We start from the raw sequence: 25173 nt of genomic DNA on the forward strand, positions 1-25173 counted from the left end.
AGCTGTAGAGGGCAGTGTCACTGGCCCTCATATGTGGGATCCAAACCGGGGCCGTCTGGCATCCCGGGCCAGCTCTTAACCAATTCGCCACTCGGCCGGCCTGAAAAATAAGTATTCTTAAGCTATGAGCTAAACTTGAAAATGGCTTTGACATCAGAAAATGGCTTTGATAGGGTGATGGACCCTAACTTGATATGTTAAAAGCCTTTAACGTACCCGCCTTTAAAAGCCTCATAATTTGTCATAATTTATTTAATACTCAACACTCTAATTACTTAAATATCATGAGTAATGCTGTAATGACCATTCTCACAGCTAAAGCTTTTCACATGTACCTGATTATTTCCTTAGACTCCCTGGAGTGGGGTTGTAGGGGTCAAGGTCTCTGGGGGGAAGGTGACCTCTCCCCTTATCTCCCCACACCACACCCACACTCCCCTCTTCCTGTTAGGTAGAAATTAGAAAATGCAGGAGGAGGAGGGGTGGGAGGGGGACCATGGCGCCTACAGGAAAAGCTCATAAATAGCTTTGATTAGCTGCCTCCAGCCAAGTATCTGTTTTTACAGCAGATGACAAGAGGTGGTCTAGAGCAAGATAAAGATCTGAGTCAACAGACCTCCACCCATCTTAGGAGGTCACGCCCTCCAGTGGACAAGCATGTACCACCTTTTCCTGCCAAATCAATATGTAACTCCCTCACCCCTTTCAGCAACCTTTAAGTCCTCAGGACAAGGGGACTGGAGGGGCCATGCCTCTCTCGCCCACCTCAGCTAGGCCCGTTCTCTTCCCTGAGAACGTATCACTAATAAGCCCTGTTTGCATACTAATCAGCTTGCTGAGCTTTGATTCTTTACTGCCTGGGCAGGAAGAACTGAGCCTCCCACAACAATCACACCCCAGGGAGGTCAAGGGGGGATCTGTATGCATCAGATTACAGGTCACCCACCGAGAGACCTTGTTTTCTCGACCAGCACACATCATGGCTTGGGTGGGGTGCTGTGCTGATCCAGGTTCCCCCCATCCCCCACCCCTCCAGAACTCCTGTCTCTAACTGCAGCTGAGGCCAGGGCTCCTGCTCCCCAGAGAAGGGCTAGAGCAGGGTCTAGGTGGGCCCTGTTCTGACTCCTTTCTTCCTTTGGCTCTAACAGGGGCAGTTATCACATCTCTTGGGTTCAGGATTAGAGGCCCCAGATGGAGCAGTTTATAGCCTGCTTTGTTTCAAGGCTATTTAAGCCCAATTATTTTCAGAAAAAAGAGGACTCCATGGGATCCAGCACAGGTACAGGAGTTCTAAAATTGGACTTGGATCTAAAGCCCCCTTCCCATAGCTGGAGTAAACGTCCCTTGCCCGCTCCCTTTGTGCATTTTCCTCCTGTGGGGACCATGTGACGAGGAAGGAGTTCTGGGCTAAGCATTCATCTAGATCTGGGTCCCACAGCCAAATGCACAGACACCTCCAACAAAAGGGTTTTAAGGCTATTCATATATTTTTCGCCAAGTTCTATATTGAACGTTTATTATTTTATAAAAATAAAAAGTCGTTATTTTAAAAAAGCCTTATAATTGCTCCCAACTGTTCATTTTCCCAGCTCTGCATTTTCGAGGTAACCAGAATCTAACCCATTGCTTCTTGATGGACTTGCTTTGTATAGCAGATTGAATATATGATTAATAATTGGACTGATTATATTTAGACAGTAAAGGTAAAAAAAATGTATTCATAGGTCGTACTTCACCTTCTTAGGAATAAAAATAAAAGGAGAAAAGAGGTAAGCCTGAGGAAAGGACACAGCTAAGAAAAAAGTAATGGAGATACGAAGAGCAGCACTGTGTTCTCAGGGAGCGTGTGGCCACAACTGTCACACAGTAACTGTTAGATGTTCCAGAGGAAGAGACTGGGGAGCCAAGAGCCAGGATGAGGCCCCGAGACTCAGCCATTCACCATGAATCAGTCAGTGCCTTGGAAGGTGGGGAAAGGTGTTGCTCTGAAATTACTTTGCATTTTTTGTGTGTGTGGTGTGCCAAGAACTTTAACGCTCAGATTGTGAAAGGATGTATTAATACTAGCATTAAGAGTATATGCGTTTAGATTATTGTGGTTTTATTGGGTTGTTTTGTAAAGACTTTCTTTTTTTAGAGCACTTGTACGTTCACAGCAAAATTAAGAGGAAGGTACAGAGATTTCCCATATACCCTGTCCCCACACATGCACAGCCTCCCCCACCAGAGTGGTACAATTGTTACAATTGGTGAAACTATATGGACACATCATAATCATCCAAAGCCCAGAGTTTGTTTTAGGGTTCCCCCATTCTATGGATTTGGACAAATGAATAGTGACATGTATCCATCACAATAATATCATAGTGGGCCGGCTGAGTGGCTCAGTTGGTTAAGAGCTCGCTCAAGAGTTTGAGCTCTGAACAACAGCGGTTCGAGTCAGCCCGAGCTGAGCAGCCATGAGCTGCCAACAGGTGGCGGGATGGCTCAGCTAAAAAAAAAAATATATATATATATATATATCATAGAGTATTTTCCCTGCCCTAATTATTTTGCATTTTTACTGTGCCACAATATAGTGACTTTCTCCACCTTACCATAAAAAAATCTGCCCTAGTTACCTGAGTCTGAAAAACATGTGCATGGTTGAGCCCTGGAGGAGAATTCAACCGGAGTGATGACAGCAGAGAAAAGCAAATCAAGGGTTGTAAGCCAGTAGGAGAGCTGGAAGACACTATTGAGTAAGGTGTTTCTTTTACTCAGTTGAAGCACAACAGCCCTGAGGCTGTTTCATTGAGATTGGCCCTCTCTAAAGATCCGTTCTTGGCGTACAGAGAAAGTCCTCTGTAATGTCAAGAGCCTGAGGGTAGTAACTGCTGAAGAAAGTTTGGCTAAAGTTCTCCGTGCAGAGTTTGTTCATAGGAGAGAAACTGGAAGTTAGTTGGGTTGTTGGCCCATTTGAATGTTTGAAGGAAAATCAACAGTTAGAAATGTTTAAAGGGGTTCCTAATTTTATGTTTGTTTAGACCATTGCCAGATCGCCCATTGAGAAATAAAGAACATTCATGGTTCAGTAATTCTTTTCTCATGTGCCTTGCTAAATCAAATAGTCCTTAACAAAAAACAAAAACAAAAAAGCCCACATTTCTTTATCATCTAAATATCATCAGTGCAATTATTAACACTTGTTTGCATAATGCTGTATTCTGAATAAGATCACTGATATAAATGATCTGTTTTAATCTTCTCAATGGTTTTAGGAGGTGAGCATGAAAAGTTTGTGTCCTATTTTGCAGATTAGGAGATTGAGGGCCCAAGGTCACACTGTGAGTTAAGTGGCAGAGCTGAGGCCCAAATGTTGAACATCACACTTCTGGTCTAGAGTCCTCTGCTTTGCTGAGATGACCAAATCCAGGGCACACTCAACTCTCTTGATGTCATTGGCGATGGTTAGAAGCATTGAACTTAAATAATTTTGTCTTAAACACAGCCTCATACAAGAACTAAGTCATCATAGAAACAAAATTAGAGAAATTCAACTGAAATGATTATAACTACTTAGGCTCAACGGGGACAGATTGAAGGGGACTGATGAAGGGAACTTAGCTTTCATGTCAACATGAGAAACTAGAAATGACCTCCCTGAAGTTTGGGCAGTGTTGTTTTAGGACAAGCACAAACAGCAGGGTCATGGGATTCACTATCATCCCAGGCAGCCCCTCCTCTTAAAAGCTAGAGAAAGTTTTTCAAACGCTCACTTCCCAACGTATAGAGCGTTTAAGCTCACACCCCATATTTCTGCAGATTCCCAGAGGCTTGTGGTTTCATGGTCCCCTCTGGCTCTAATGTCTTTCTTCTGATGAATGGCTTGAGTATATGGACTTGACACTGTTCCATACTGGATCCACCCTGACAGGGAACTTAACCTATTTCGTTCCTTCCCTTCACCCTTCTCCTACCAAGAAAACAACAAGAAATAAATATTGTCTGATTATAAAGGGCTTTGTATAGAAGTGTTTGGGGGAAACTAAAGGTATTTGCGCTGCAGAAACACAAACAATTTAAAATTGTGTATTAAGAGGGCCGGCCGAGTGGCTCAGTTGGTTGAGCTCGCTCAAGAGTTTGAGCTCTGAGCAACAGCGGTTCGAGTCCAGCCCGAGCTGAGCAGCCGGTGAGCTGCCAACAGGTAGCAGGATGGCTCAGCTAAAAAAATAAATAAATAAATAAAAATAAAATTGTGTATTAGGCCCCCCTCTTCCTAAAGGTCATTTTGGCCACTATGACACCAGATGTTTCACTGGCCAGTCTTCCTAGATACAAAGACTTGCACTAACTAGCTGACTCCCTCCTTCAGTCTCTTTTCCTTCCCCCTTCTCCATCAATACTATCCCCAGGAACTACAAATGCTTATGGTGTTTTTTTTTTCTTTCTTCAAATTCATGTTGTTTATTAAGACCAGAAATTAAATTCTCTTCAGCCTCTGTTTCTTTTCTTTTTTTCTTTCTTTCTTTTTTTTTTTAATTGGGGAAAAGTGTGTTTTTCCAGGACACATCAGCTCCCAGTCAAGTAGTTATTTCAATCTAGTTGTGGAGGGCACATTTCAATGGCCCATGTGGGGATTGAACTGGAAACCTTGGTGTTATGAGCACTGTGCTCTAACCAACCGAGCTAACTGGCCGCCCCAGCCTCTGTTTCTTAACCTAGCACCAGGCCTGCATCAAAAGTCTGCATCATTTTGATGACTTTTGGAAAATAGGGCTCATTAGAATATTAGCCCCGAAGATTGGCAAAGACTCTCTTATGTCTGACTTTCTGGGCATTCCTTGAAGGCAGTTGTGATTTTGAAAAGCATTTCCCTCCTTTCTTACAATACTACCTTCTCAAAATGCAAAGGAGTACCAAAGGTTTTAGACTAAAAAAGTTGGAAGTTAATGATTACTTGGAGCATCTCTAAGGTTGTCAGGTTCACTGTGGTCCCCAAGACATGGCCCATTGAAGGATATTTCTAGAGACTGCATCTGGAATCAAGGGACTATAGGGTTATCCCAACATGGCTTCTTTATCTTTACCTTGTTATATCCTTATCTACGTGTGAGAAGGAAGTATACAGGGAAGTTTCTTTTTGTCTTCTTTGGCAAATAGTCCTCAAAATGCAATGAGCCCTCCCAACCTATTAGGGACTGATCAGAAGTTAATTAATTGTACATTGAGAGAGTATGTGTGAAAGGAGCCCAAAAGAAAAAAAAATTAGACCTCATATCCATTTATCACACAAGACACTTTGCTTTTTATTTCATAATGATAATTTGAAAATAAAATTTCTATTACTTAATTTTCTCTCTTTATGCTGAGTTTTGAAAGTGTGAGCATATTAATGAGAAAAAGGGAAAAATTTTTTAAGCAGGAAATGCCAGGAATAAACTGTCATCTAGAAATATTAAACCAAGGAAACCAACTGCTAACTTGGGAATTTTGTTTTTTTAAGTTTCTTAATCACAGTCCAGGAACTTATTTATATGCACTATTTGAGACATTAAGTAAATATGTTAGAATCAGAGTCACAGCCTTTACTTAATCCAGTCTGTTTTTCCCAGTTAAGGTATACACTAACACAAATCATATCAATATTTTCTACTTTCATGCCTTTTATTAACTTTGTCAGGAAATATTAGTAGAATATTTTTCTAATGTTCTATGCTTGTGATTATTATGATTATAGCTAACATGTTTGAGAGCTTCCTAGGCGAAGAGGTGGATACTTTACATAGGCTGTATGTTTTCATTTTTTAACTTTTTATTATGGAAAATTTCAAGCACATGTATTCCTGACTGTGGCAAAAATGTCTTTCACCATTGGTTTGTTCAATGCAGGATCCAGATTAAGTTCCTATATTGCATTTTGCTATTATATTTTAAGTCTCTCCCTTTCTTTAAAAAAGATTTTATTGGGAAATTGGGGGAGGGGAACAGCGTTGGGGCATTGGGGAAGACCAGACAAGTTGCTGTCATTTTGTTCTTCAGTCTAGCTGTGGAGGGTGTCGCTTCACTGGCCCATGTTGGTATTATCATTGCGCTCTTCCCAGGTAGCTCACAAAAGCTCATGCCCGCTGCTGGCCAGCCCCACTGCAGCCTACACCGTGAGGTCAACTCATGGCAGACTGGCTCCAAGTTGAGCTGTTGTTCACCTGGACAACAGTGGCAGAGCGTCACTGGCCCTCATGTGGGATCCGAACCGGGGCCCTGCTGCTCAGAGCTGGCGTCCCAAGCCAACTCCTAACCAATGCGCCATTTGGCCAGCTCTTAAGTCTCTTTTAATCCATAGTAGTTTCCTCTCTCTTTGTGTGTGTGCCACTTAATTTTTATTAATGTGGGAAATTTTTGGTAGAAATTAGGATTTCCCACTTTTGACCTTAATTGATTGTGTATTTGTGGTGTTGCTGAACATGTACCACTATCTCCTGTATTTGTCTGCTAGATCTAGACCTAGACTGGAATTGGTCTCAGTTTGGGCAGGGCCAGAATACTTCATAGGAAGTGCTCTGTATTTTCTATTATACCAAATTAGGAGGCTCTTAATGACTGAATGGCCCACCTTTAGTAATGCTGAGATTGATGAATGGGTTCAGGTGAAGTCAGCCTGATCTCATCCTTTTTGACCCTTCCAGGCCTCACTCTAAGTATCTCTTCATCTGGCTGTTTATCTATATCCTTTATCACACCCTTTATTGTATAATAAATGGGTGAACATAAGTATTTCCCTGGTTCTGTGAGCCATTCTAACAAATTATTGACTCAAGGAAGGAGTTGTGGGAACCCCAATTTATAGCCAGTCAGGCAGAAGTATAGATGACAATCTGGGACTTGCTATTGGCATCTGAAGTGTTTATATGGGGAGGGGGGCAGTCTTTTGGGAATGAGCCCATAACCTGTAGGATCTGACACAATCTCCAGGTAGATAGTGTCAGAATTGAATTACATTGTAGGACCCCCAGCTGATATTGCTTGGCGTGTGGAACACCCACACATCTGGTGTCAGAAGTGAGGTATAGTAGCAGTGTGAGGGAAAGAGAGAGAAACAGGGCAGTTTTTCCCTTTATACACTACCATAGAACAATCAGAACACCACAAATAGAACAATTGCCAGTGCCCTGGAGGCCCCAACATGCTCCTTCCTAATTTAAAGAGCCAGTAGAAAGAATTCCAAATATATCAGCAACTCCCCAAAATATGAATGAACTAAACTGATTTATTAAAGTATATATTATTTGAGGGAGAACTGACATCTTTATAAACAGAATCTTCCTGTTGAAGAATTAGTTCTATTTTCCCTCTAACCAAGTCTTCCTCATGATCTCCAGTAGAGCTCTAAAATTTGCTCATTCTCCCATGTCATTCTCATGGGGTTCCACATCCTGTATTTGATTTTCTTTTGTGTGGTGTTTTTAAAAATGTCTCAGTGAATAGTTGGCATTTATTCTTGTTAAATTTCAAGCTTTTGGTTTTTATCTAATTCCGGTCTGTGCTTGCTTCACTCCCATCTCTATCTTCACACAAATCACTGATACAAAATGGTGGCCGGGACAGAGCTTGAGCTCTGTTGCATGCTGCCACAGATTCCCTTCCAGAATGACACAGGGCCCACTCATCAAAAGTATTTAAGGGGCTGGCTGAGTGGCTCAGTTGGTTAAGAGCTCACTCAAGAGTTTGAGCTCTGAGCAACAGCAGTTCAAGTCCCAGCCCAAGCTGAAAAAAAAAAAGTATTTAAGAATAGTTGTATAAATATCTGTCACTTTATCCGGCCACACTGTTATATGATCTATATTTCTCCATTTTGTCTTCAAGAATATCTTGGAAAAAAATTAAAGTGCCTTTCTAAAATCCAAATAGAGTATAACTGCCATATTCCCCTGCTTTTGTTATAAAGTAAATCTAAGAAAGAAAATAAAAATCTGAAATTAGATTGACTTGACTTAGTATTCTTAGTGAAGTTGTACTGGCTCTTACAGCCATCATTTTCTTTTGTAAGTACTCATGAACCATTCGTCAAATAATCCCTTCTGGAATTTACTGGCAGATTCTACTTCCTGAGGCATTGAAGTTGGGCTTGGTCCTGTGTGGTTGCTCTGGCCAATGGGAGGAAGGCAGGTAGAAGAGACTGTGGTAGGTGTTGGCATGTAAGACATATAAGAAGTATTATATGTCCACTCACTTCTCAGGTTCTCCAGCCATGAAAACACCTAACCTAGGGATTGCTGGCCCTAAGAGAATGAGGGACACGAGGAGCTTACTTGAACAAACCCACAGCCTGAAGCAGAGCTGTCCAAGCTGACCTGCACATCTGGGAGTGAGAAAAATAAATGTTTGTTGTTGTAAGCCACTGAGGTTTTTGAGGTTGTTTGCAACAAAAATCAATATACTCTCCTTCTAAAAACTGGACAAAACTAGTCCATCTACATACAGCCTTTTAGCATTTCCAGTATTCTTCATGAATTGTTAAAGATTACAAATATTAAATACATACAATGGAATGTTATTCATCCTTAAGAAGGAATGAAATCCTTTTTGATAGTAGCCATCCTATTAGGTGTCAGGTGATATCTCATTGTGGTTTTGATTTGTGTTTTCCTGATGACTGGTGATATTGAGCATCTTTTTATATACCTGATGGCCAGTTAAACTGTCCAGTGGGACTTTTTGAGGTGGTGAAAATGTTCTATACCTTGATTTACAGTAGCAGTTTTATAACTGTGTACATTTGTCAAAACCCATTGAACTGTATACCTCAAAGGGGTGAATGTTACTATATGCAAATTGCAGCTCAAGAAATCTGAATTTAAAAAAAAAAAGTAATGTAATTCTGATACATGGATGAACCTTGAAAACATTATGCTCAGTGAAATAAGCCAATCACAAAAAGACAAATAGTGTATGATTCCACTTATGTGAGATATCTGGAGTAGTCAAATTCGTAGAGACAAAGTACAATGGTGGCCGCAATGGACTGGCAAAGGGGAGACTGAAGAACTAGTGTTTAGTGGGGAGAGAGTTTCAGTTTGGGAAGGAGAAAAACTTCTGGAGATGATGATGGTGACGGTTGCACAACAATGTAATTGTACTTAATGCCACTGAACTGGGAGCCTTAAGTTAGGTTCCCAGAAAAGCATATTTCTGAGACAAGGACTTAGGTTTAGGTCATTGACTTCGGAGGTGAATCCATGAAGCTCCAGTGAGAAAGTAAGGAAAGTGAGTCAGGTAAAGAAAACCACCAATGCCAGGAAACACTAATGAGCAGGCTCCAGCAGTGGGCACCCATTGCCTGTCCTGAGCAGCTATGTGGACTGTGACTTGCAAGCATCTCCCTGGCAGATGGGAAGTTTGCAGCATGTATTACTGACTCCCATTCTGCATTGGTTGAGATTTGCCTCTATGGCATTAACTCCCCTTTGGATTCTGGGTTGTGCCTGAGAGAAGTCAAACAATGTCCAATGGTGACAGAGAAAGTCATCACACAGAAAAGACAGGTCTGGCTGCTTGAGGTGGGAGGTCAGCAGCATGCCAGAACTGTCCACCTTAGCTGCAAACTCAGGTGGGTCCCTGGGATATGGGGCAGGCCATCAACAGCATCTGCTATGATGACATGACAATCTTAACTGCTTGGGGGTAACTCAGCTGCACAATGAGAAACTCTAACTTCTCCTGACATAGCTTGGGTTTTGGGCACCAAGCTACTATTTATTCCATTTGTTCTAATTCAATTTTTCCATCTTCTTGATAAGAATGGTGAAAAAGGAGAAGAGTTAATCTCATTCCCATCATTTGTTCATATTATGTCACCCACCTCAAAGAACTAACTCATTCCCCACTAACTCATATTAGGAAGTTTGAAATGCTTCATATTTTTGTGACTTTTCTTATTCCTCCTAATTTCACCACCCCACCACTACCACTTGTTTCTATAAGCAAGAGAGGCTATTTAGAAAGTTCCAGTTGCTAATTCCAGTCTGTTTTGACAGCAATGGTCAAAGCCTTGTGTGTGTGTATGCCAGAAAATACTAAAAGTTCCTGAGAATCTTCAACTCATATCATTAGATAGACTTGGCATCATAGAATTTAAAATTTTTGAACTTGGGTTCACTGATGTAGTCGATGAGGGGGAGGTCCTCATGTTGAAAGGCTGTTCCGAGTTTGCACACTCTCTTGGGGATTCATGTTGCGGGTTGGTCACTAATGGTGAATGGGGTGGACTGAACGTTTTATAATTAACCTCCCACAAGAACAACTTGTTCTTTAAAATCAGAAGCCAAGAAACTTTGAATAGAATCAGTTTAGAGGAACTGGGTTGTTTTTTTAAAATTCAAGTGGAGCAATTCTTATTCAGTCAGAACCAAAATCCTGTCTAACTTTATTTGCATCACACTTGTTGGCACAAATTGCCTGGTGATGAAAATAAAAGGGCCTGTGTAAAGGTCTGGGAATAAAAACAACAGACATAAGAGAAAGGGTAAAAGAAGATTGAAAGGAGACAGCAAGGAGAAAGAGGGCATGAGGGGAGAAATGGAGGAGGAAGGGAAAAGGGGGAGGGAGAGAATATCCTCGGAGAATATTTGCATTGGAAGTTGCCTTAAAGAACAGCTAATTTAACTCTTATTTTAATAGTGAGATCATTGAGACACAGAGAACCTATCTTGCACTGCATCATCCAAACAGTTAATGACAAAGCCTGGAGCCATGGTCTCTCCTAACCCTTATTCAGTTTTCTTTCCTTCCTCCCTCTTTTGCCCCATGCAGTCTCATTCATTATTTTTCTTTAACATTCATTAATTTTTTATTTGGGTTAACACATGAGACTAGAAGCAACTGCCTCCTAGAAAAGTTCAAGGGAAAGATTTGGATGCATTTAGAAGACTGAGGAAAAACCCAGGAAATTTTTAGTTGAGCATCTGACTAACACTGTTATTTGTCCTAAGTTATTTGCTTACCTGAAAGCTAAACTTTGAGTTTTCTTCTGGTTGGAAGCTGTTCCACCAACAGAGCCAATGTATCTAGTACAGAAATTCCTTCAGGGCAGATTCCAAAGCTCCATCCAGTTGCTCTGGAAACTGGTTACTGTCCTTAGCCATCCTGCCATGATTCATCCCTCGCCTGTCCCCCAAGGCGTGCTGGGATATCCAGAAAGGAAAAGAGTGAAGTGGACAGGACTTCCATCCTAATCTTCTAATCTTGCTCTAAGGTTTATGTGGGTCAGCATCTCACATGCAAATGTGTGTGCGTGTGCGCATGCGTGCACACATGCACTCACACAGAATCAGAGTCACACAAAACACAACTTGCTCAAGATTTTAGCCTTTTAGCCCTTTTTACCCGTATCTACTTCTTGTGCCAGTTAATATATCTGTAGGGTGGGCAGTGTGGGGAGAGGGAGAGGTACCATTCTAACTAATCAAGTTTGGAGACCCCTGCCTTGAAGTAAAGGTCCATTTCCCAGAATTACTCCAATAGGATGTTCTGAGTGTCTCTGACACCTTGTGACAGATATTCAGAATCTGGTTGTATCTAACAAAATATGGAGCAATGACACCCATGTATCCTATGCTTAGAGGCAATTGTTAGTCTGTGGAAAAGTTGGAAGTATAAGTTCAAGGTGGGGAATATTAGAGGAGAGACAACCTTGGGATGCTGTTTTCATGAGGGAAAGCGTGAGGCTTGAGACACAAGCATTGTTTTTTGTTTGTTTGTTTGTTTTTTGAGGCACACACATTGTTGCTGAAGCACCTAGGATCCCGAGCTATGATAGATTTGGGTTGGAGATTTCCACCTGGGATGCAGTGTGGCTCTCACAGTGCATGGAGTGAGATGAAAGGGAACACAGATAGCAGTGTTGGCGACAGAAGGGTTCTGCTGCCTTTTTCCCAGGAAGCAGCTCCCTAAACCTGGGGAGTCATTACTCTTGGAGAGCAGGCCCAGCAGCAGCTGCAGTGGTGAGACACTGCCCTCAAGTGGCTTGTGGGCTGGTGATCCTATGAGGAGGCAACAGCCGACTAGGTCTGGGTCTTCCCTGAGACCAAAATTAAATGGGGGACTTTGAAAATCCGGAGGTCATATAGGTGGCAACGGTGAGCTAGCAAATCCACATGTCATTGGTAGCATGGTGTGCCCACATGGTGGGGAGGCCATCGTCTCATTCTCCCTCCTGCATCCATGCTTCATCTTTCTTTAGCATCCCCTAAGTCCAGCTCCATATATCAAAAACGTCTTTTTCCTACAGCTCTTCTGCTCCCTACAATTGTACAAGTTATGCACCACTTACAGTTGTGCAAGTGTACATGACACAAATGCAGAGAGCTATTCATATCATAGAGTTATATCATTATTGTAAATATTTTGTGACAAATGGCTGTGAAGTGACTTGAGATTCAGGAGCCTTTTTCCAGTTTGCACAAAGTCGCCATACTGGCTAGTAGAGGGCTTCCCTGAGGTGCCTTTAGGGCAAGCCTCTGTCCCAGGCATGATAAGCCCAGGAGATACCCAGATAGATTGCTTCAGAAAAGACCCACCATCAAGACTGAAGCTAAAATGGAGGAACAATTAGACTTTCTGACATTACTTATCAGTATGGGTTCGGGAAAGTATGGAGAAAAAAAATGAGTGGATTCTTAGAAATTGACTGTCAAGTTATGAGATGATCTATAAAGACAAACTTACATTATTCAGGCATTAGTTCTGGACTGAGCTAGCTTTGAGGCAAAAATCATGTTCTATTCATCTCTGTGCAGTTTCACCATAATGCCCATCACCTAGGTGTTTGTTGAGTTGAATTTTGTTGAATTCCTCTTTCAATGAGTGTTATCAATAAGCACATCAATAGCAGACAAATTAGGAGCTTTACTACTTTTTATTAAAATATAGTTCCAGGATGTAATGCAGCAGTTTGAGTCTTTCCTCTGTGTCATAGCTTGAGTGAGCTTGGAAGACTGTGTAGGTTAGAGGAACATAACAGGAGGAAAAATTAACATTTTTTGAGGACCTATTATGTACTGAATGCTCCGCTCTTGTTATCTGTGTTGAGGGTTTGGGAGTTCTAGTCTATCCTCCACTCTCTTCCCCACTCAGGGTTATAAGCAAACAAATTTGCTCACAAGGGACAATAACCAAATGATAAACAAAGAAACATTTTTGAAATAGCAGCCTTCATCCTACCTCAGTACTGAACAGGAGGTTGGAGAATTGAATTTAAGAAGAGACCTCTTGGTTCTTCCTCTCCTTAATCTAAGGTGATCAGTTCCCCAGAGCAGATCCAATGTGATTTACCACTTAGTTCCCAGTAAAGATGCTGGAACACAGAGAAAATTTTGAGATAGGCCTCATACCTCATGAAGATGGGAAATAAAAAGAAAGAAACAGCTAACCCATCCAAAGGACCCAGGCCCTCCTTCTGAATCAGCCCCATGGTATTAGTTATCTGTTGCTGTGTAGCAAATTATCCCAAAATCTAGTGGTTTAAAACACCAACATTTACTATTCCATATTTCCTGTGAATCAGGAATCTGGGCATCCATTGACTGGGTCCTCTGCCTCGGATTCTCTCTCACAGCTGCAATTCAGTTCCTTGTGTGTGAGCTGTTGGACTGAGGGCCTCAGTCCCTTGCTGGCTTTTTGACCAGAGGCTGCCCTCAATTCTTGGCCCATGGGCCTCTCTACAGGGCAGGATATAACATGGCAAATTGCTTCATTAGAGAAAGCAAGTGAAAGAGCCAAGGACAGTGTGTGCAAACAAAATGGAAGCCACAGTATCTTTTTAAAATTTAATCCCAGCAATAATAGTTTTTTCAATTTTACCACATTCAATTCATTATATAAAAGACATTTAGGAAATTAAAAAATATTCATAAAAATAACACACTCTTAAATAAACAATGGGTAAAGAAGACATCAAAAGGGTAATAAGAAAATACTTTGAGATGAATGAAAATGAAGATACAATATACCAAAACCTGGGTATGCAGCTAAAACAATCATTAGAAGGAAATTTATAGCTATAAACACCCATATTAAGAAAGAAGAAAGCTTTTGAATCAATGATCTAACTTTCCACTTTAAGATGCTGGAAATAGAACTACAGCCAGCAGAAGGAAGGAAATAATAAATATTAATGTAGAAATTAATGAAATGAAATAGAAAAACAATAGACAAAGTCAATGAAACCAAAAGTGAGTTCTTTTTAAAAAGTCAATAAAATCAACAAACCTTTAGCTAGATTGACCCAAGGGAAAAAAAATAAAAGAAAACTCTAATTATTAAAGTTATAAATGAAAGAGAGGACATCACTACCAACATTACAGAAATGATATTGATTATAAAGAAAATATATGCAAAAATTCATGGAATTATATGCAAAAATTTGGATAACCTGGATGAAATGAACAAATTCCTAGAAAGACACAAACTAAAAAAACTGACTCAAGAAGAAATAGACTATCTGAATAGACCTATAACAAGGAAAGATATTGAATTAGCAATTACAAAAAAAATCTATTCACAAAGAAAAGCTGGAACAGATAGCTTCTGTGATAAATTTTACTAAACATTTAAAGAAGACTTAATACCAATTTTTCACAAACTCTTCCCCAAAATCGGAAAAGAACAGGTCCCAACTCATTCTATGAGGCTAGTATGACTCTGATATCAAAATAAGACAAAGACATCACAAGAAAACTACAAATCAATAGCTCTTATGAATATGTATGCCAAAAAAACAATCACCAAATACAACAAACCAAATCTGGCAATGTATGAAAAAACTATAAACTGTGACCAAGTGTGATTGATTGTTTCCCAGGAGTGTAAGGATGGATCAACTCAACAAAATCAATCAATGTAATGCACATTAATGGAATGAAGGGGGAAATTTAGAAGATCATCTCAGTTGACTCAGAAAAAAGCATTTGACAAAATCCAACACCTTTCATGATAAAAACATTCAAAAAACTAAGGTTAGAAAGAAACTTCCTCAACTTGATAAAAGCATCTATGTAAAACCCACAGTTAATATCCTGCTTAATGGTGAAAGACTGGGTACTTTCCTTCTAAGATTAGTATCAAGGCAAGATGCCCGCTTTCACCACAGCTATTTGACATGGTACTGAAGGGTCTAGCCAGGGCAATTAGGCAAGAAACCCCCTTTTAATCTCATTGAGTAATAAGTTCACCACTATGGGCAGCTACAGGCAGGCTGGGAACATATCTAGGAAGGAGTATGGGATTACCATATCTGTTTTGGACCAATCATGAGTCATCCCCAGGGCTGGAGGAGAAGTATAGTTTACTGAAATGCAATTGAGTAAATCAGGATTCTGTCATCAAGAAAAGGTGGATGGAATGGAATGGCTTTTGGATAAGCAACCATGCTCACCAGACTGTACCTGTGGAGACCTGGATGAATACCACATAAGCCCACATGACTCAATGCAGCCTTTCCTCTCATGATTGTACACCCCACCCTCTGCTTGGGTCAGACAGAACAAGACACACATGGCACTGCCCTGCGCAGCCCACCACTACCAATTTCCAAAAAGGGAAGCCACTCTGAACTGGGCTGGACATCTATAGTCATCCTGCTGCTGATGTATATCCCCTCCCTTCACACCCACTCTTTCTCTCCTTTAGCACATTCTGCACTGAGCTGTTAGAGAGATCTTTCCAAAACACACATAATCATAGAAGAGTAATAATGTCATCCCATACCCTGCTTGAAACCATTCAATGGCTAAAATATTATATGTTCCAGCTTCTCTACATGTCCTAACTTCCTTATATACCCCAGCTTCCCTTGCAGCTACGTATGGCCATGTGACTAACTTCTGGCCAATTAGATTTAAGTAGAGTGTGGTGTGATTGTTCCAGGAAGCCTCCTTCAAAGGGAGAGAGTACATGAGCCCCTCTCTATTCCTCCTTCCTGCTTGCTGGGATTTGGACATTAGAATTGGAGCTGGAGCAGCCATCTTAGACCCTGAGTTGCTATGCCAAGGTCACTAGCACAGCCAGGTAGAAGAAGCCTGGACTTCTGATGACGATGGAGCTACCATATGAGCCCTGAGAGTCCAGAAGACAGAAAAATTGATCCCAGCTAAAGTGATTGAGAAAATTCTTGAATTTGGATCTGGTGACTGGTTTCGTTGCTTCTGTAACTCTCTGTGTGTATTTCTTTGTTTATTATATAAGTAATGTATGTTCACTGTAAAAAGAATATTTTTTGAACATATGAAGGATATAAAGTAGAAAGTAAAAATCTCCCTTTTTGTCTATTTCCCCAAAGCCAAGCCTCCAGAAATAACCAGTTATCCTGTATGCTTCCAGAAATCTTCTCTGCATATGTAATCATATATGTCTTATATCCCTCTGCATTTATAAATAACTCTTGTTACTCACACTGGGTATTACTCAGGCTGGAACACCCCTTGCTTATTTCTTTTAATAGTGCATCTTTGGCCACCTCCAGGCTGCTTACAGTGGTCTGTTTTGGAGTTTTTCATGTACTAGACAGCAAGCCTCATTAGAAATGAGCTCTGTGCTTGCATATCTTTGGAGTTTTGGAAGCTACAACAGGTGCTTCATAAAAGTATTGCTGAATGAATGCTGAGGAAACATTTGAATTGGTCCTTGAAGTTGACGGCAAGTGGCAGAGGTGGAATTTTCCTCACTGATAATCAGCTGTTCTTCTTCCAAAGACAGCCTGAGGATCACTGGCTACATCATTGTTATGTCCCAGAGTCTCCTCAGGACTTTTCAACAAGGCACAAGCAGTGATGCTTCCGAATGGGGAGCATCTGGAGTGTTAAATGAGCTAAATTCCTCAGAAAGAAAAAGATAAAATGGAAACAGCCAGGATCTTAAATTAAACCGAAGGGCTGTGCTGGCTCCCTGAATCCCCCAAAGCCATCCCTTGGGGTCTCATTAAAATGCAGCTCCGGAGTAGGAGGAAGGGAAAGGCCCCTTCCAGGCCAGACTGAGGAAAACAACTGAGATTTGACTTTTTCTTTTTTTTTTTCTTTTTTACCATGAAAAGGGTGCTAAAAAGAGATTCATGGCAGATGTCAAGGCTGTTGAGCTGTGGGCACTTCCACTGAGAAAATTTGTGTCTGGAAATAAAATTGAGACACAATAAAAGGAAGAATATAGCTAATCCTAGTCCCCTTTTCCAAAATTCTCTATCATTTTTAGGTTTTGCCCACTTTTAGTTTTCATCTATTGATTAAAGCCCAATTTTAACAAAACGGACGGGACATCAGGTTTTCTTCATGAAATTCCAATAGGTTTGACTAGAAATCTGTTACTACTATGTACAGTGGGGGTGTTTGTAACACCCTCCATGGTTGGTTCTCTCCTCTCCTTTCCCCTCCCCACCCCTGTTGGCATTCCCCACCCACTACGCCCCAGCTGAAAACAACCCTGCTCTTAGGCAAAATTGAAGGCAGCTGTCTTGTATTGGGACATAATGTCAACCCTGCCCTTTGACGTCTTCCTATTTTTTGCCCAATTCTAGTAGCTACCCTCTGAGAGAGGCAATGGAGTTAAGTGTTGGCTGAGTATTATAGGGGAAAATGTGCTTCAGTGGAGCACTGTGCATGATTTAGACTCTAAAGGACACCCCTGGGTGTATCTGGTTCTAGGAAAGTGGTTTTACTTCTTGAAAAATCATAGGTAACTGATAGAAATGTGAAATAACTTTTGTCTATAGACATGTAAATTCTGTCCTGTCAGATAGAGGTTCAATTGAAATTCAGTTGAATCCACCATTTTACTGCAAGTAGTAAGCAATTCTGCCCTTTGTCCAAGAGGAAAATACCCTCAAGGTTGCTTACTACAAACACAATCCTGTGAAATGCCCTTGCATTTTCTGTCATCCCAGAAAGACGTGTAGGAACACAAGAGACCTGTGGAAAGCTCTCTTCCAATAATACTATATGGTTGAAGAAAATAGGCCATAGAACTACATGTATGATAAATCCCATTTTTATAAAATCGGAGTATTATCTGTATATCTATATCTATATCTATCTATATTTCTATATCTGAAAGGATGTTTACTAGTGGTTATCTCTGGGTGGTAGAAAGTCGTGTGATTTTTAAACTTTTCTCTTGTTATCCTTTTGTATTGTTTAAATTTATTTCAATGGGAATACATAATTTTTACAAAAACCATAAAGTTATATTCTTAAAAAAAAACTGGGTGGGATCACAGTTCAGAGTGAATTGCAAGATTAATCCACACTCAGGAACCTAAGTTGATAAAATGCAGAAGCAAACCACATGAAAAAGAGATGGACCTCCATCAGCATGTGAGGATGGGAGGTATGCAGGAAGCTGGGGGCTGACACACATTTGCTGGTTGTTATGCCGAAGACAAGGGAACAGCCAAGGCCATGATGAAATTCATTTTGACATTTGGGAAGCCTGACTCCACAGTGAAAAATCCAGGAATAACCATGTCCATGTGGACCATGGCTCTGACATCATCTTAGCAGTTCCTGTCCCTTCAAAACGATAAGTCCAAATCGACAGAAGGCTAAACCAGGGTTTCCCCCATTAAGCCAGTGTCTTTCTATATCTCTGGGCTAAATGAAGTCACTTTTCAAATATAGTACCACCCTGCTACAATACAGCTTGTTAGGATATGCATGAGTTAAAAGATGAGCCATGAGAAAAAATGACCAAAGCATTATGATTCCAGATAAATTTATGAGTTTCACTGTAATATCTGATGCCTTTAAAATGATATCAGGTTTACTAGCAAAAACACAAACACCTGAATTAGAATCATTTGGATTGCTAAAGTAAGTTCACCTGCTTTGAAAATGACATTAAGTCAATGGCATTCTCTTTTGGGAATCCTGGCTTTTACAGGATCAAAGCAGTTTTTCCTGGTTGCTCCTGAGTATGGCAATTGTCAATATAAAGTTGCCAGAAGGCTCAGTTCCAGCCTTGTCCTAGAAAAGTAATTGCTAATAACTCCGAGGTGGGGCACAAATGGAACCATTGGTGGGATTGAGGGGGTGGTGTGAAGCTGGTGTCTGCCCTTCATGGTTTCTAGCTAACAGGTTTTGAAAAGAAGCAACTGGGATCAGAGTTGTCGGGAGGATTGTGTGTGGAGAGCTGGAAGGTAATCTAGCAGACAGGGAGCCAGAGAAGGGAGCCAAGGAACCAGGAGGAGAGAGAGAAATGAGTGCAGGCTCCTGCAGCCAAGACGCAGGTGCAGGCGCAAAGTGCCGTCAATGGGTGGAGAAGTAGTGCTCTCAGGCAGGTAGCATGCCAGCCACAAGCTCCGGCCTTGGCCCTCTGGTTCTCTCAGTGGCCACAGGCCTGGCAGTGCTGGCTCTGCTTAGCTCCTGGCTTTGTGCAGCTGCTCAGAGAGGGTCAGGACTGGATGAGGTCTTGACGCCCCTGTCAGGTCTCACATCCTCCCATGGGTCATTTTGTCGTAGAGACTCCTTCTGTGAGCAGTTCCCAGGAGCACCCCCAGGCCAGGGGCTGTGGAGCAGGACAGATCCCTGGCAGCTGCTGCTACCTGACCAAAACTCTAGGGAATGACATCCCCAATCCACTAGGGAAATAACCTGAACCTGTGGCTCCACCTCTGTTTCTGTTCTACTGCTTTGTTAGGAGAAGGCTAGTAAGTTCGTTTTTGTGGTTAACTGAAAAATGCAAAATGTCCTTTGAAAATGAGAGAAGTCCTGATTTGCTGTCTTTCCAGTTTTAGCTCTTTTGTTTTTATCATGAGAGCACCATGTGTACATTTATTCTCACTAGTACCCCGTTCTTGGAGGCATTTGACAAACATCTTCTCTCTGGGAGAAGCTCCTCTCGGACAAAAACCCCACCCAGAATCCTACAGTGTCTTCCACAGAGGAAACACTGACATCTATTCTGTGAGCTGAGCAGTTGAAACATCCAGGGCGGATCGGTCAGAATTGGCCCCTTCCCCTTGGTGTGGCCAGGAAGATTCTAAATCCTTAGCCAGCCCTTCTTCTGTAAGGAGGATGCCCTGTCTAACAAATTGTCTTTGCCTAAAAGCCAGAACTTCCATTTCGAAAGGAAGGAAAGGACACATTTCAAATGCTTTTGTGGATTTTAGGTAGCTAAAGGCATCCCACGAGGATAGATGGCTCTGTCTGGCAAGACATTGACGCACTCCTCATTTCTTAGACACCACAGGCCCTCTCTGGGCATTGCCTGTAAGCAATAAAGAACTCATTGAAACCACACCACATAGTAATAGAAAAGTTATTATGGGAAGGAGGGATTGGGACAGATTATGCTATATTCACAGAAAACACATTTCCCTTTCCTAAAGTGGGTTAATAATAGCAGTCTCTGATTATTGTTTGCTCACTGGAAGAGCATGTGTGTGTGCGCATAAGTTTAGGCCCACATGCAGTTTTCTTATTGCATTGAAATGTCTCCCAGGTTTTGCATTTTATTTAACTTCTGACATATTTATGTCTTGTCTCCCCAACTAGACTGTAGGAACCCCGAAAGCAGGATTGGGGTTCAATCTCTGTACCTCTATGGTCAAGTGGACAGGAACAATTAACATATGACAAATTCAGGGCCAGCTTTGTGGCTCATAGGTTGAGAGTTGGCTTGGGAGCACGATCTCTGAGCAGTAGGGCTGCTGGTTCAGATCCTACATGGGCCGATGATGCTGGGCCCTCTATGGCTAGGATGGTGAATAACAGCTCCACCTGGAGCTGAGCTGTTGTGAGTCGCTGGCAACGGCATGGGCTGCAGTGGGGCTGCAGTGGGCTGCCGTAAGCTGCCATGGGTGGCCGGCAGTCAGCGTAAGCGGCTGGCAGCTGGCGTGAGCCGCTGTGAGCCGCCGTGAGCAGCTGTCCGGTGGCTGGTGATCAGTCTGCCTCAGCTGGGAAGAATGCAGTGATCACAATACCAACATGGGCCAGTGAGGCGACGTCCTCCACAACTAGAGTGAAGAACAAAAGGACAGCAACTTGTCTGTTCCCCTTCCCTGATTCCCCAGAGCTGTTCCCTCCCCCAATTCCCCAATAAAATCGTTAAAAAAAAAATATGGCAAATTCAAGGTAATTCTTCAAACACAAGCCTAAATATGTTGCCTGCTCTGTTCTGATTCGAGCAACAGTTTGATTGATTAAAGCAAAATGTGCTCTTGCCAGGAAAGCTGGACTTAGCAATGAACCACAGTGAACGTTCCCATTCAATGCTGATTTGTAGCACTCCAGTGAATCCAGGAGGCAAAGGAAAAAGTGACCATCAGCCCCTCTCAGAGTCACGACACTTTTGACTTATAGAAGCAGGGCAACTCGGAGTGACTGATAAATCTTTCTTTTCTAAATTTTCTGGCTAAATGGAAAGAAAGGGGGCTTGTTTTTATCAATACTCTTTCCTTTCTCATCTCTGTGCCTAAAAGCACGCATTTTCCCATTGTTTGGGGCTGTCAATGAGCAACAATAAGTATGTTATGAGAATGGTAGGAGGCAGCGTTGCCCCCCCACAGTGATATTGCGCTGGACAAAGGTCAGGGAGACTTGGATTGGGATTGATTCTAGCCTCATATACCAGCTGTGTGACCTTGAGTAAGTCACAAGGCACATTTGCTACTGGGTGATCCAAGGAGTGGCCCAATACATCAACATATAACCTCGGAGTCTCTCTGAAAGTGGAATCCTAAATCCTAGACCAGAGATTGGCAAACTATAGCCCAGTCTAGCTCAACCACCTGTTTTTGTATATAAGTTTTATTCCAACACAACCATGCCCATTGTTTACATATTCTTTCATGCTACAATGGCAGAGTTGAGTAGTTGCTACAGAGGCCAGTTTGGGTCAAAAGCTGGACACATTGTATTTACTATTTGGCCTTTTATAGAAAAAGTTGGTGCACCCCTGTTCTAGACTCATACATCGGCTCCTGTTGACCTTGAATTCCAGTCCCTACTGGTAGTTTTCTTATCAGCAAAGCCTGGGGTGCTACAGAGTATAACTAGTCATCAAATGCTCTTGAACTAGAATGCCACATAAAAGCACCAGCTCACCTTGGAGCGCTAAGGAGTTTCCTTCAGAAACCCTGCACTTACTCAGCCTCACAGAACAGAGAGAGGGCACACACCCAAAATGCCGCACAGTCCTCATCCATTATTGATGCTACTGCAGAGCAGAGACGAGAGCAGCTCCAGCCAGCATGGATGGAGTCTTCTCTGCCACCTACATTTATTTCTTCCTGTTTTATTTCTCTAGATTTGAAGAAATCAACCAGTGTGATAATGTGGCTGAAGGGCAGCAAGTGTGCAAGGATCCCTCTCGCCTTGATGGGAATGAGACGCTTTCTCTGTGGGACCTAAACAACTGGAAAAGATTTCTTTACTAGTTCATGGCATGTTCCTAAGAGCTAGATGAGGCCTCGGGCCATTTCCAAGTTCAATCCTCTCATTTTATAGATGAGGAACTGGAACCCAGGGAAGCTGAATGGTTGGCTCAGGGTCACCCTATTGGTTAAGGGCAGAGCCCGGTTAGCGTCCAGCTCTCTCGCTTTCTCAGCCAGTGTTCTTTCCACGGTAGGATGCTGGGGCTCCCCGTCCCTGCTGCCTCGGCCTTTCTCTTTCTCCATTTTCTAAGCCCACATGTGTCAATCAGCTGCTGTGAAGCCACCAGGAAACCTCACAGGGCACACAGCAGCCTCCCTCACCCAGAAACAGCTGCTCTGCCTGCTGCCTCTGCAGGGATTTCAGGCCTCTGTGGGTGTAGATGAATTTAAGTTCAGATAATGACAGGGAACTGCGTGAATGTGCCTAGTGACTGACGTTCCTGCTGCCTGCCCACTCCTGCCTGTCTCCCGCAGCCTCAGTCAGTGCCAGGAGGCATCACCAAAGCCCCGTGGGCCTAACTGAGCCTCCAGGGCACCACCTCCTTGTGCCTGCTCATTCTGCAGCACCTGGCTTTCCTCCCCATCATATGTCACTTGTGGGACCAGTGCCAGTGACTGGGTGATAAATCGGGGGTGGAGACCTGTTAGCTATCTCCAAAAATATCTGCTCCTGCGTTTTGAATTCCCCTGGCATTTGTCATCCGCTCTACTCATTTAGCTTATGAAATGCCTGGAGTTTCAGGTTCATTTCACAAGACCATATCATATCTCGCCAGCTAAATAGTAAGCTCCTGGGGAAGCAAGCCTATGTCACCTGGGTCATTTTTCTCTTGCAGCCAGTGCTGCACCACGTATTGACTGGCCAAAGACTTGGTTAGGTCTCCGAAACTTTCAAAATTCCCAGAATCACAAACTGTCTCCATAACTCACATCTTGGAATTGTTGTGCCTCACATGAACTTGGCCTCAAGACACCCAAGTTGAAGGGAGAAGAAAGAGAAGCCAGGAGTAAGTAGGCCTCTGGCCAGAGGAGGTCCCAGGCATGCCAGCAAGCTAAACTATTATAGAGGAGCAGTGCTGCCAAGAACAGGAACTAATAAGCATGGACATCCCATTTGCATCTTTAACTTAGATAAATACAATGGTCTCCCAGCCTCCAGGCTTATTCCACTTCAATTCATTATTACTAATGCTGCCGGAACGTTTTGTCGAAAGCACACATGATTTCCTGGTAGCCCCTTGTTAAGATTCTTCAATGAATCTTCTTCATCTGTAGCACAAAATCTAATCTAGTGTAGCATGGTGAGACCTCCATAATATACATCTGTCTGACTCTGCAGCTTGATAAGAGTGTCTTTGTTTTCCTGGGGACCTTGAAGCCCTGCTGGATAGTCTTTGCTAACAGTGTGATTTATGACGGGAGGACTTTGGGTCACACAGCATCAGCTCTGGAAGGGTTGGAGGCTAGAGTTAGCCATGCAGGTGATCAGCTACATCTATGTGACTAAGCCCCAATAAAAACTCTGGACACCAAAGTTCAGGTAAACTTCACTAGTTGGCAATACTCTATGTATAATGTCACATCTTCTTGCTGGGAGAAGTTGGTGCTGTTTGCTGTACATTGAAGAGACATCAGGAGAGCACAGTTGGAAACTGCTGGATGTCTCCTGGACCCTTCCCTGTGTGCCTCTCCCATGGCTGATTTTTTGTTTGTTTGTTTTGTTTTGATTTGTTTAAGCTGAGCCATCCTGCCACCTGTTGGCAGCTCAGCGGCTGCTCAGCTCAGGCTGGGAATTGAACCGCTGTTGCTCAGAGCTCGAACTCTTGAGTGAGCTCTTAACCAACTGAGCCACTCGGCCAGCCCTCCCCATGGCTGATTTTAAGCTGTATCCTTCTGCTGTAGTATAATGAATATAACTGTGAGTGCAATGGGTATGCTGAGTTCTATGAATCCTTGAAGCAAAATTATTGAAACTAAGGGTGGCTTTGGGTCCCTCAAACCTGCAGTTGGTATAAAAACAGAGGGTGGACTTGGGGAGTCTTGAATTTGCAGTTTTGCACCCTAAAAACACTGTAGCAAAGAACATCCTCATTCATACATGTATGGGCAGTGGTATGTTTCTTTAGTACAAACTCCTAGAAGTTAGTTAGCGAGACAATGTTTTTGAACCTTTTCAGTTATAATTAAGAACACTACACTGCCCCTGAGTCCCCAAAAATCTACCCAATTGATACTTCCTCCTACAGGTTGAAAAGTCTTCTTTTTTTTTTCTCTTAAAGCTATTTTAAAAAAAAAGCAACTTTATTGAGGAACAGCCAATGTCATTGTTTACACATAGCTTTCATACTACAATGGCATAGTTGACTCTTTTAGGGAGGGCGCAGCTCACAGTGGCCCATGCGGGGATTGAACCAGCAACCTTAGTGTTATCAGCACCACACTCTAACCAACTGAGCTAACCAGTTACGCTCGAGAAGTCTTTTTTTTTTTCTCATGTTTTTAATCTTCCCCACCCCCAATCTAATAGTATTTTAAAAAGAAACATAACCCACAAAACAACATTTATTGTGTTGATCTGTGTTTTGAAAATTATTAGTGAGGTTGAGTATCTTTTCATATTGTATTTTGATCATTTATATTTCTTTGATGAATTTTTTACTCTTGTCGTTTTCTGTTTTTCTACTGCATTTCCATTTTTATCTTACTCACTGGTAAAAGTTCTGTGTATATCAGGGATTTTAACCTTTTGTCTTTGACCTGAAATGTTTAAAATTAGAAAT

Source organism: Hipposideros armiger, unplaced genomic scaffold, assembly GCF_001890085.2.
Source record: "Hipposideros armiger isolate ML-2016 unplaced genomic scaffold, ASM189008v1 scaffold_736, whole genome shotgun sequence".
NCBI classification, from domain to species: domain Eukaryota; kingdom Metazoa; phylum Chordata; class Mammalia; order Chiroptera; family Hipposideridae; genus Hipposideros; species Hipposideros armiger.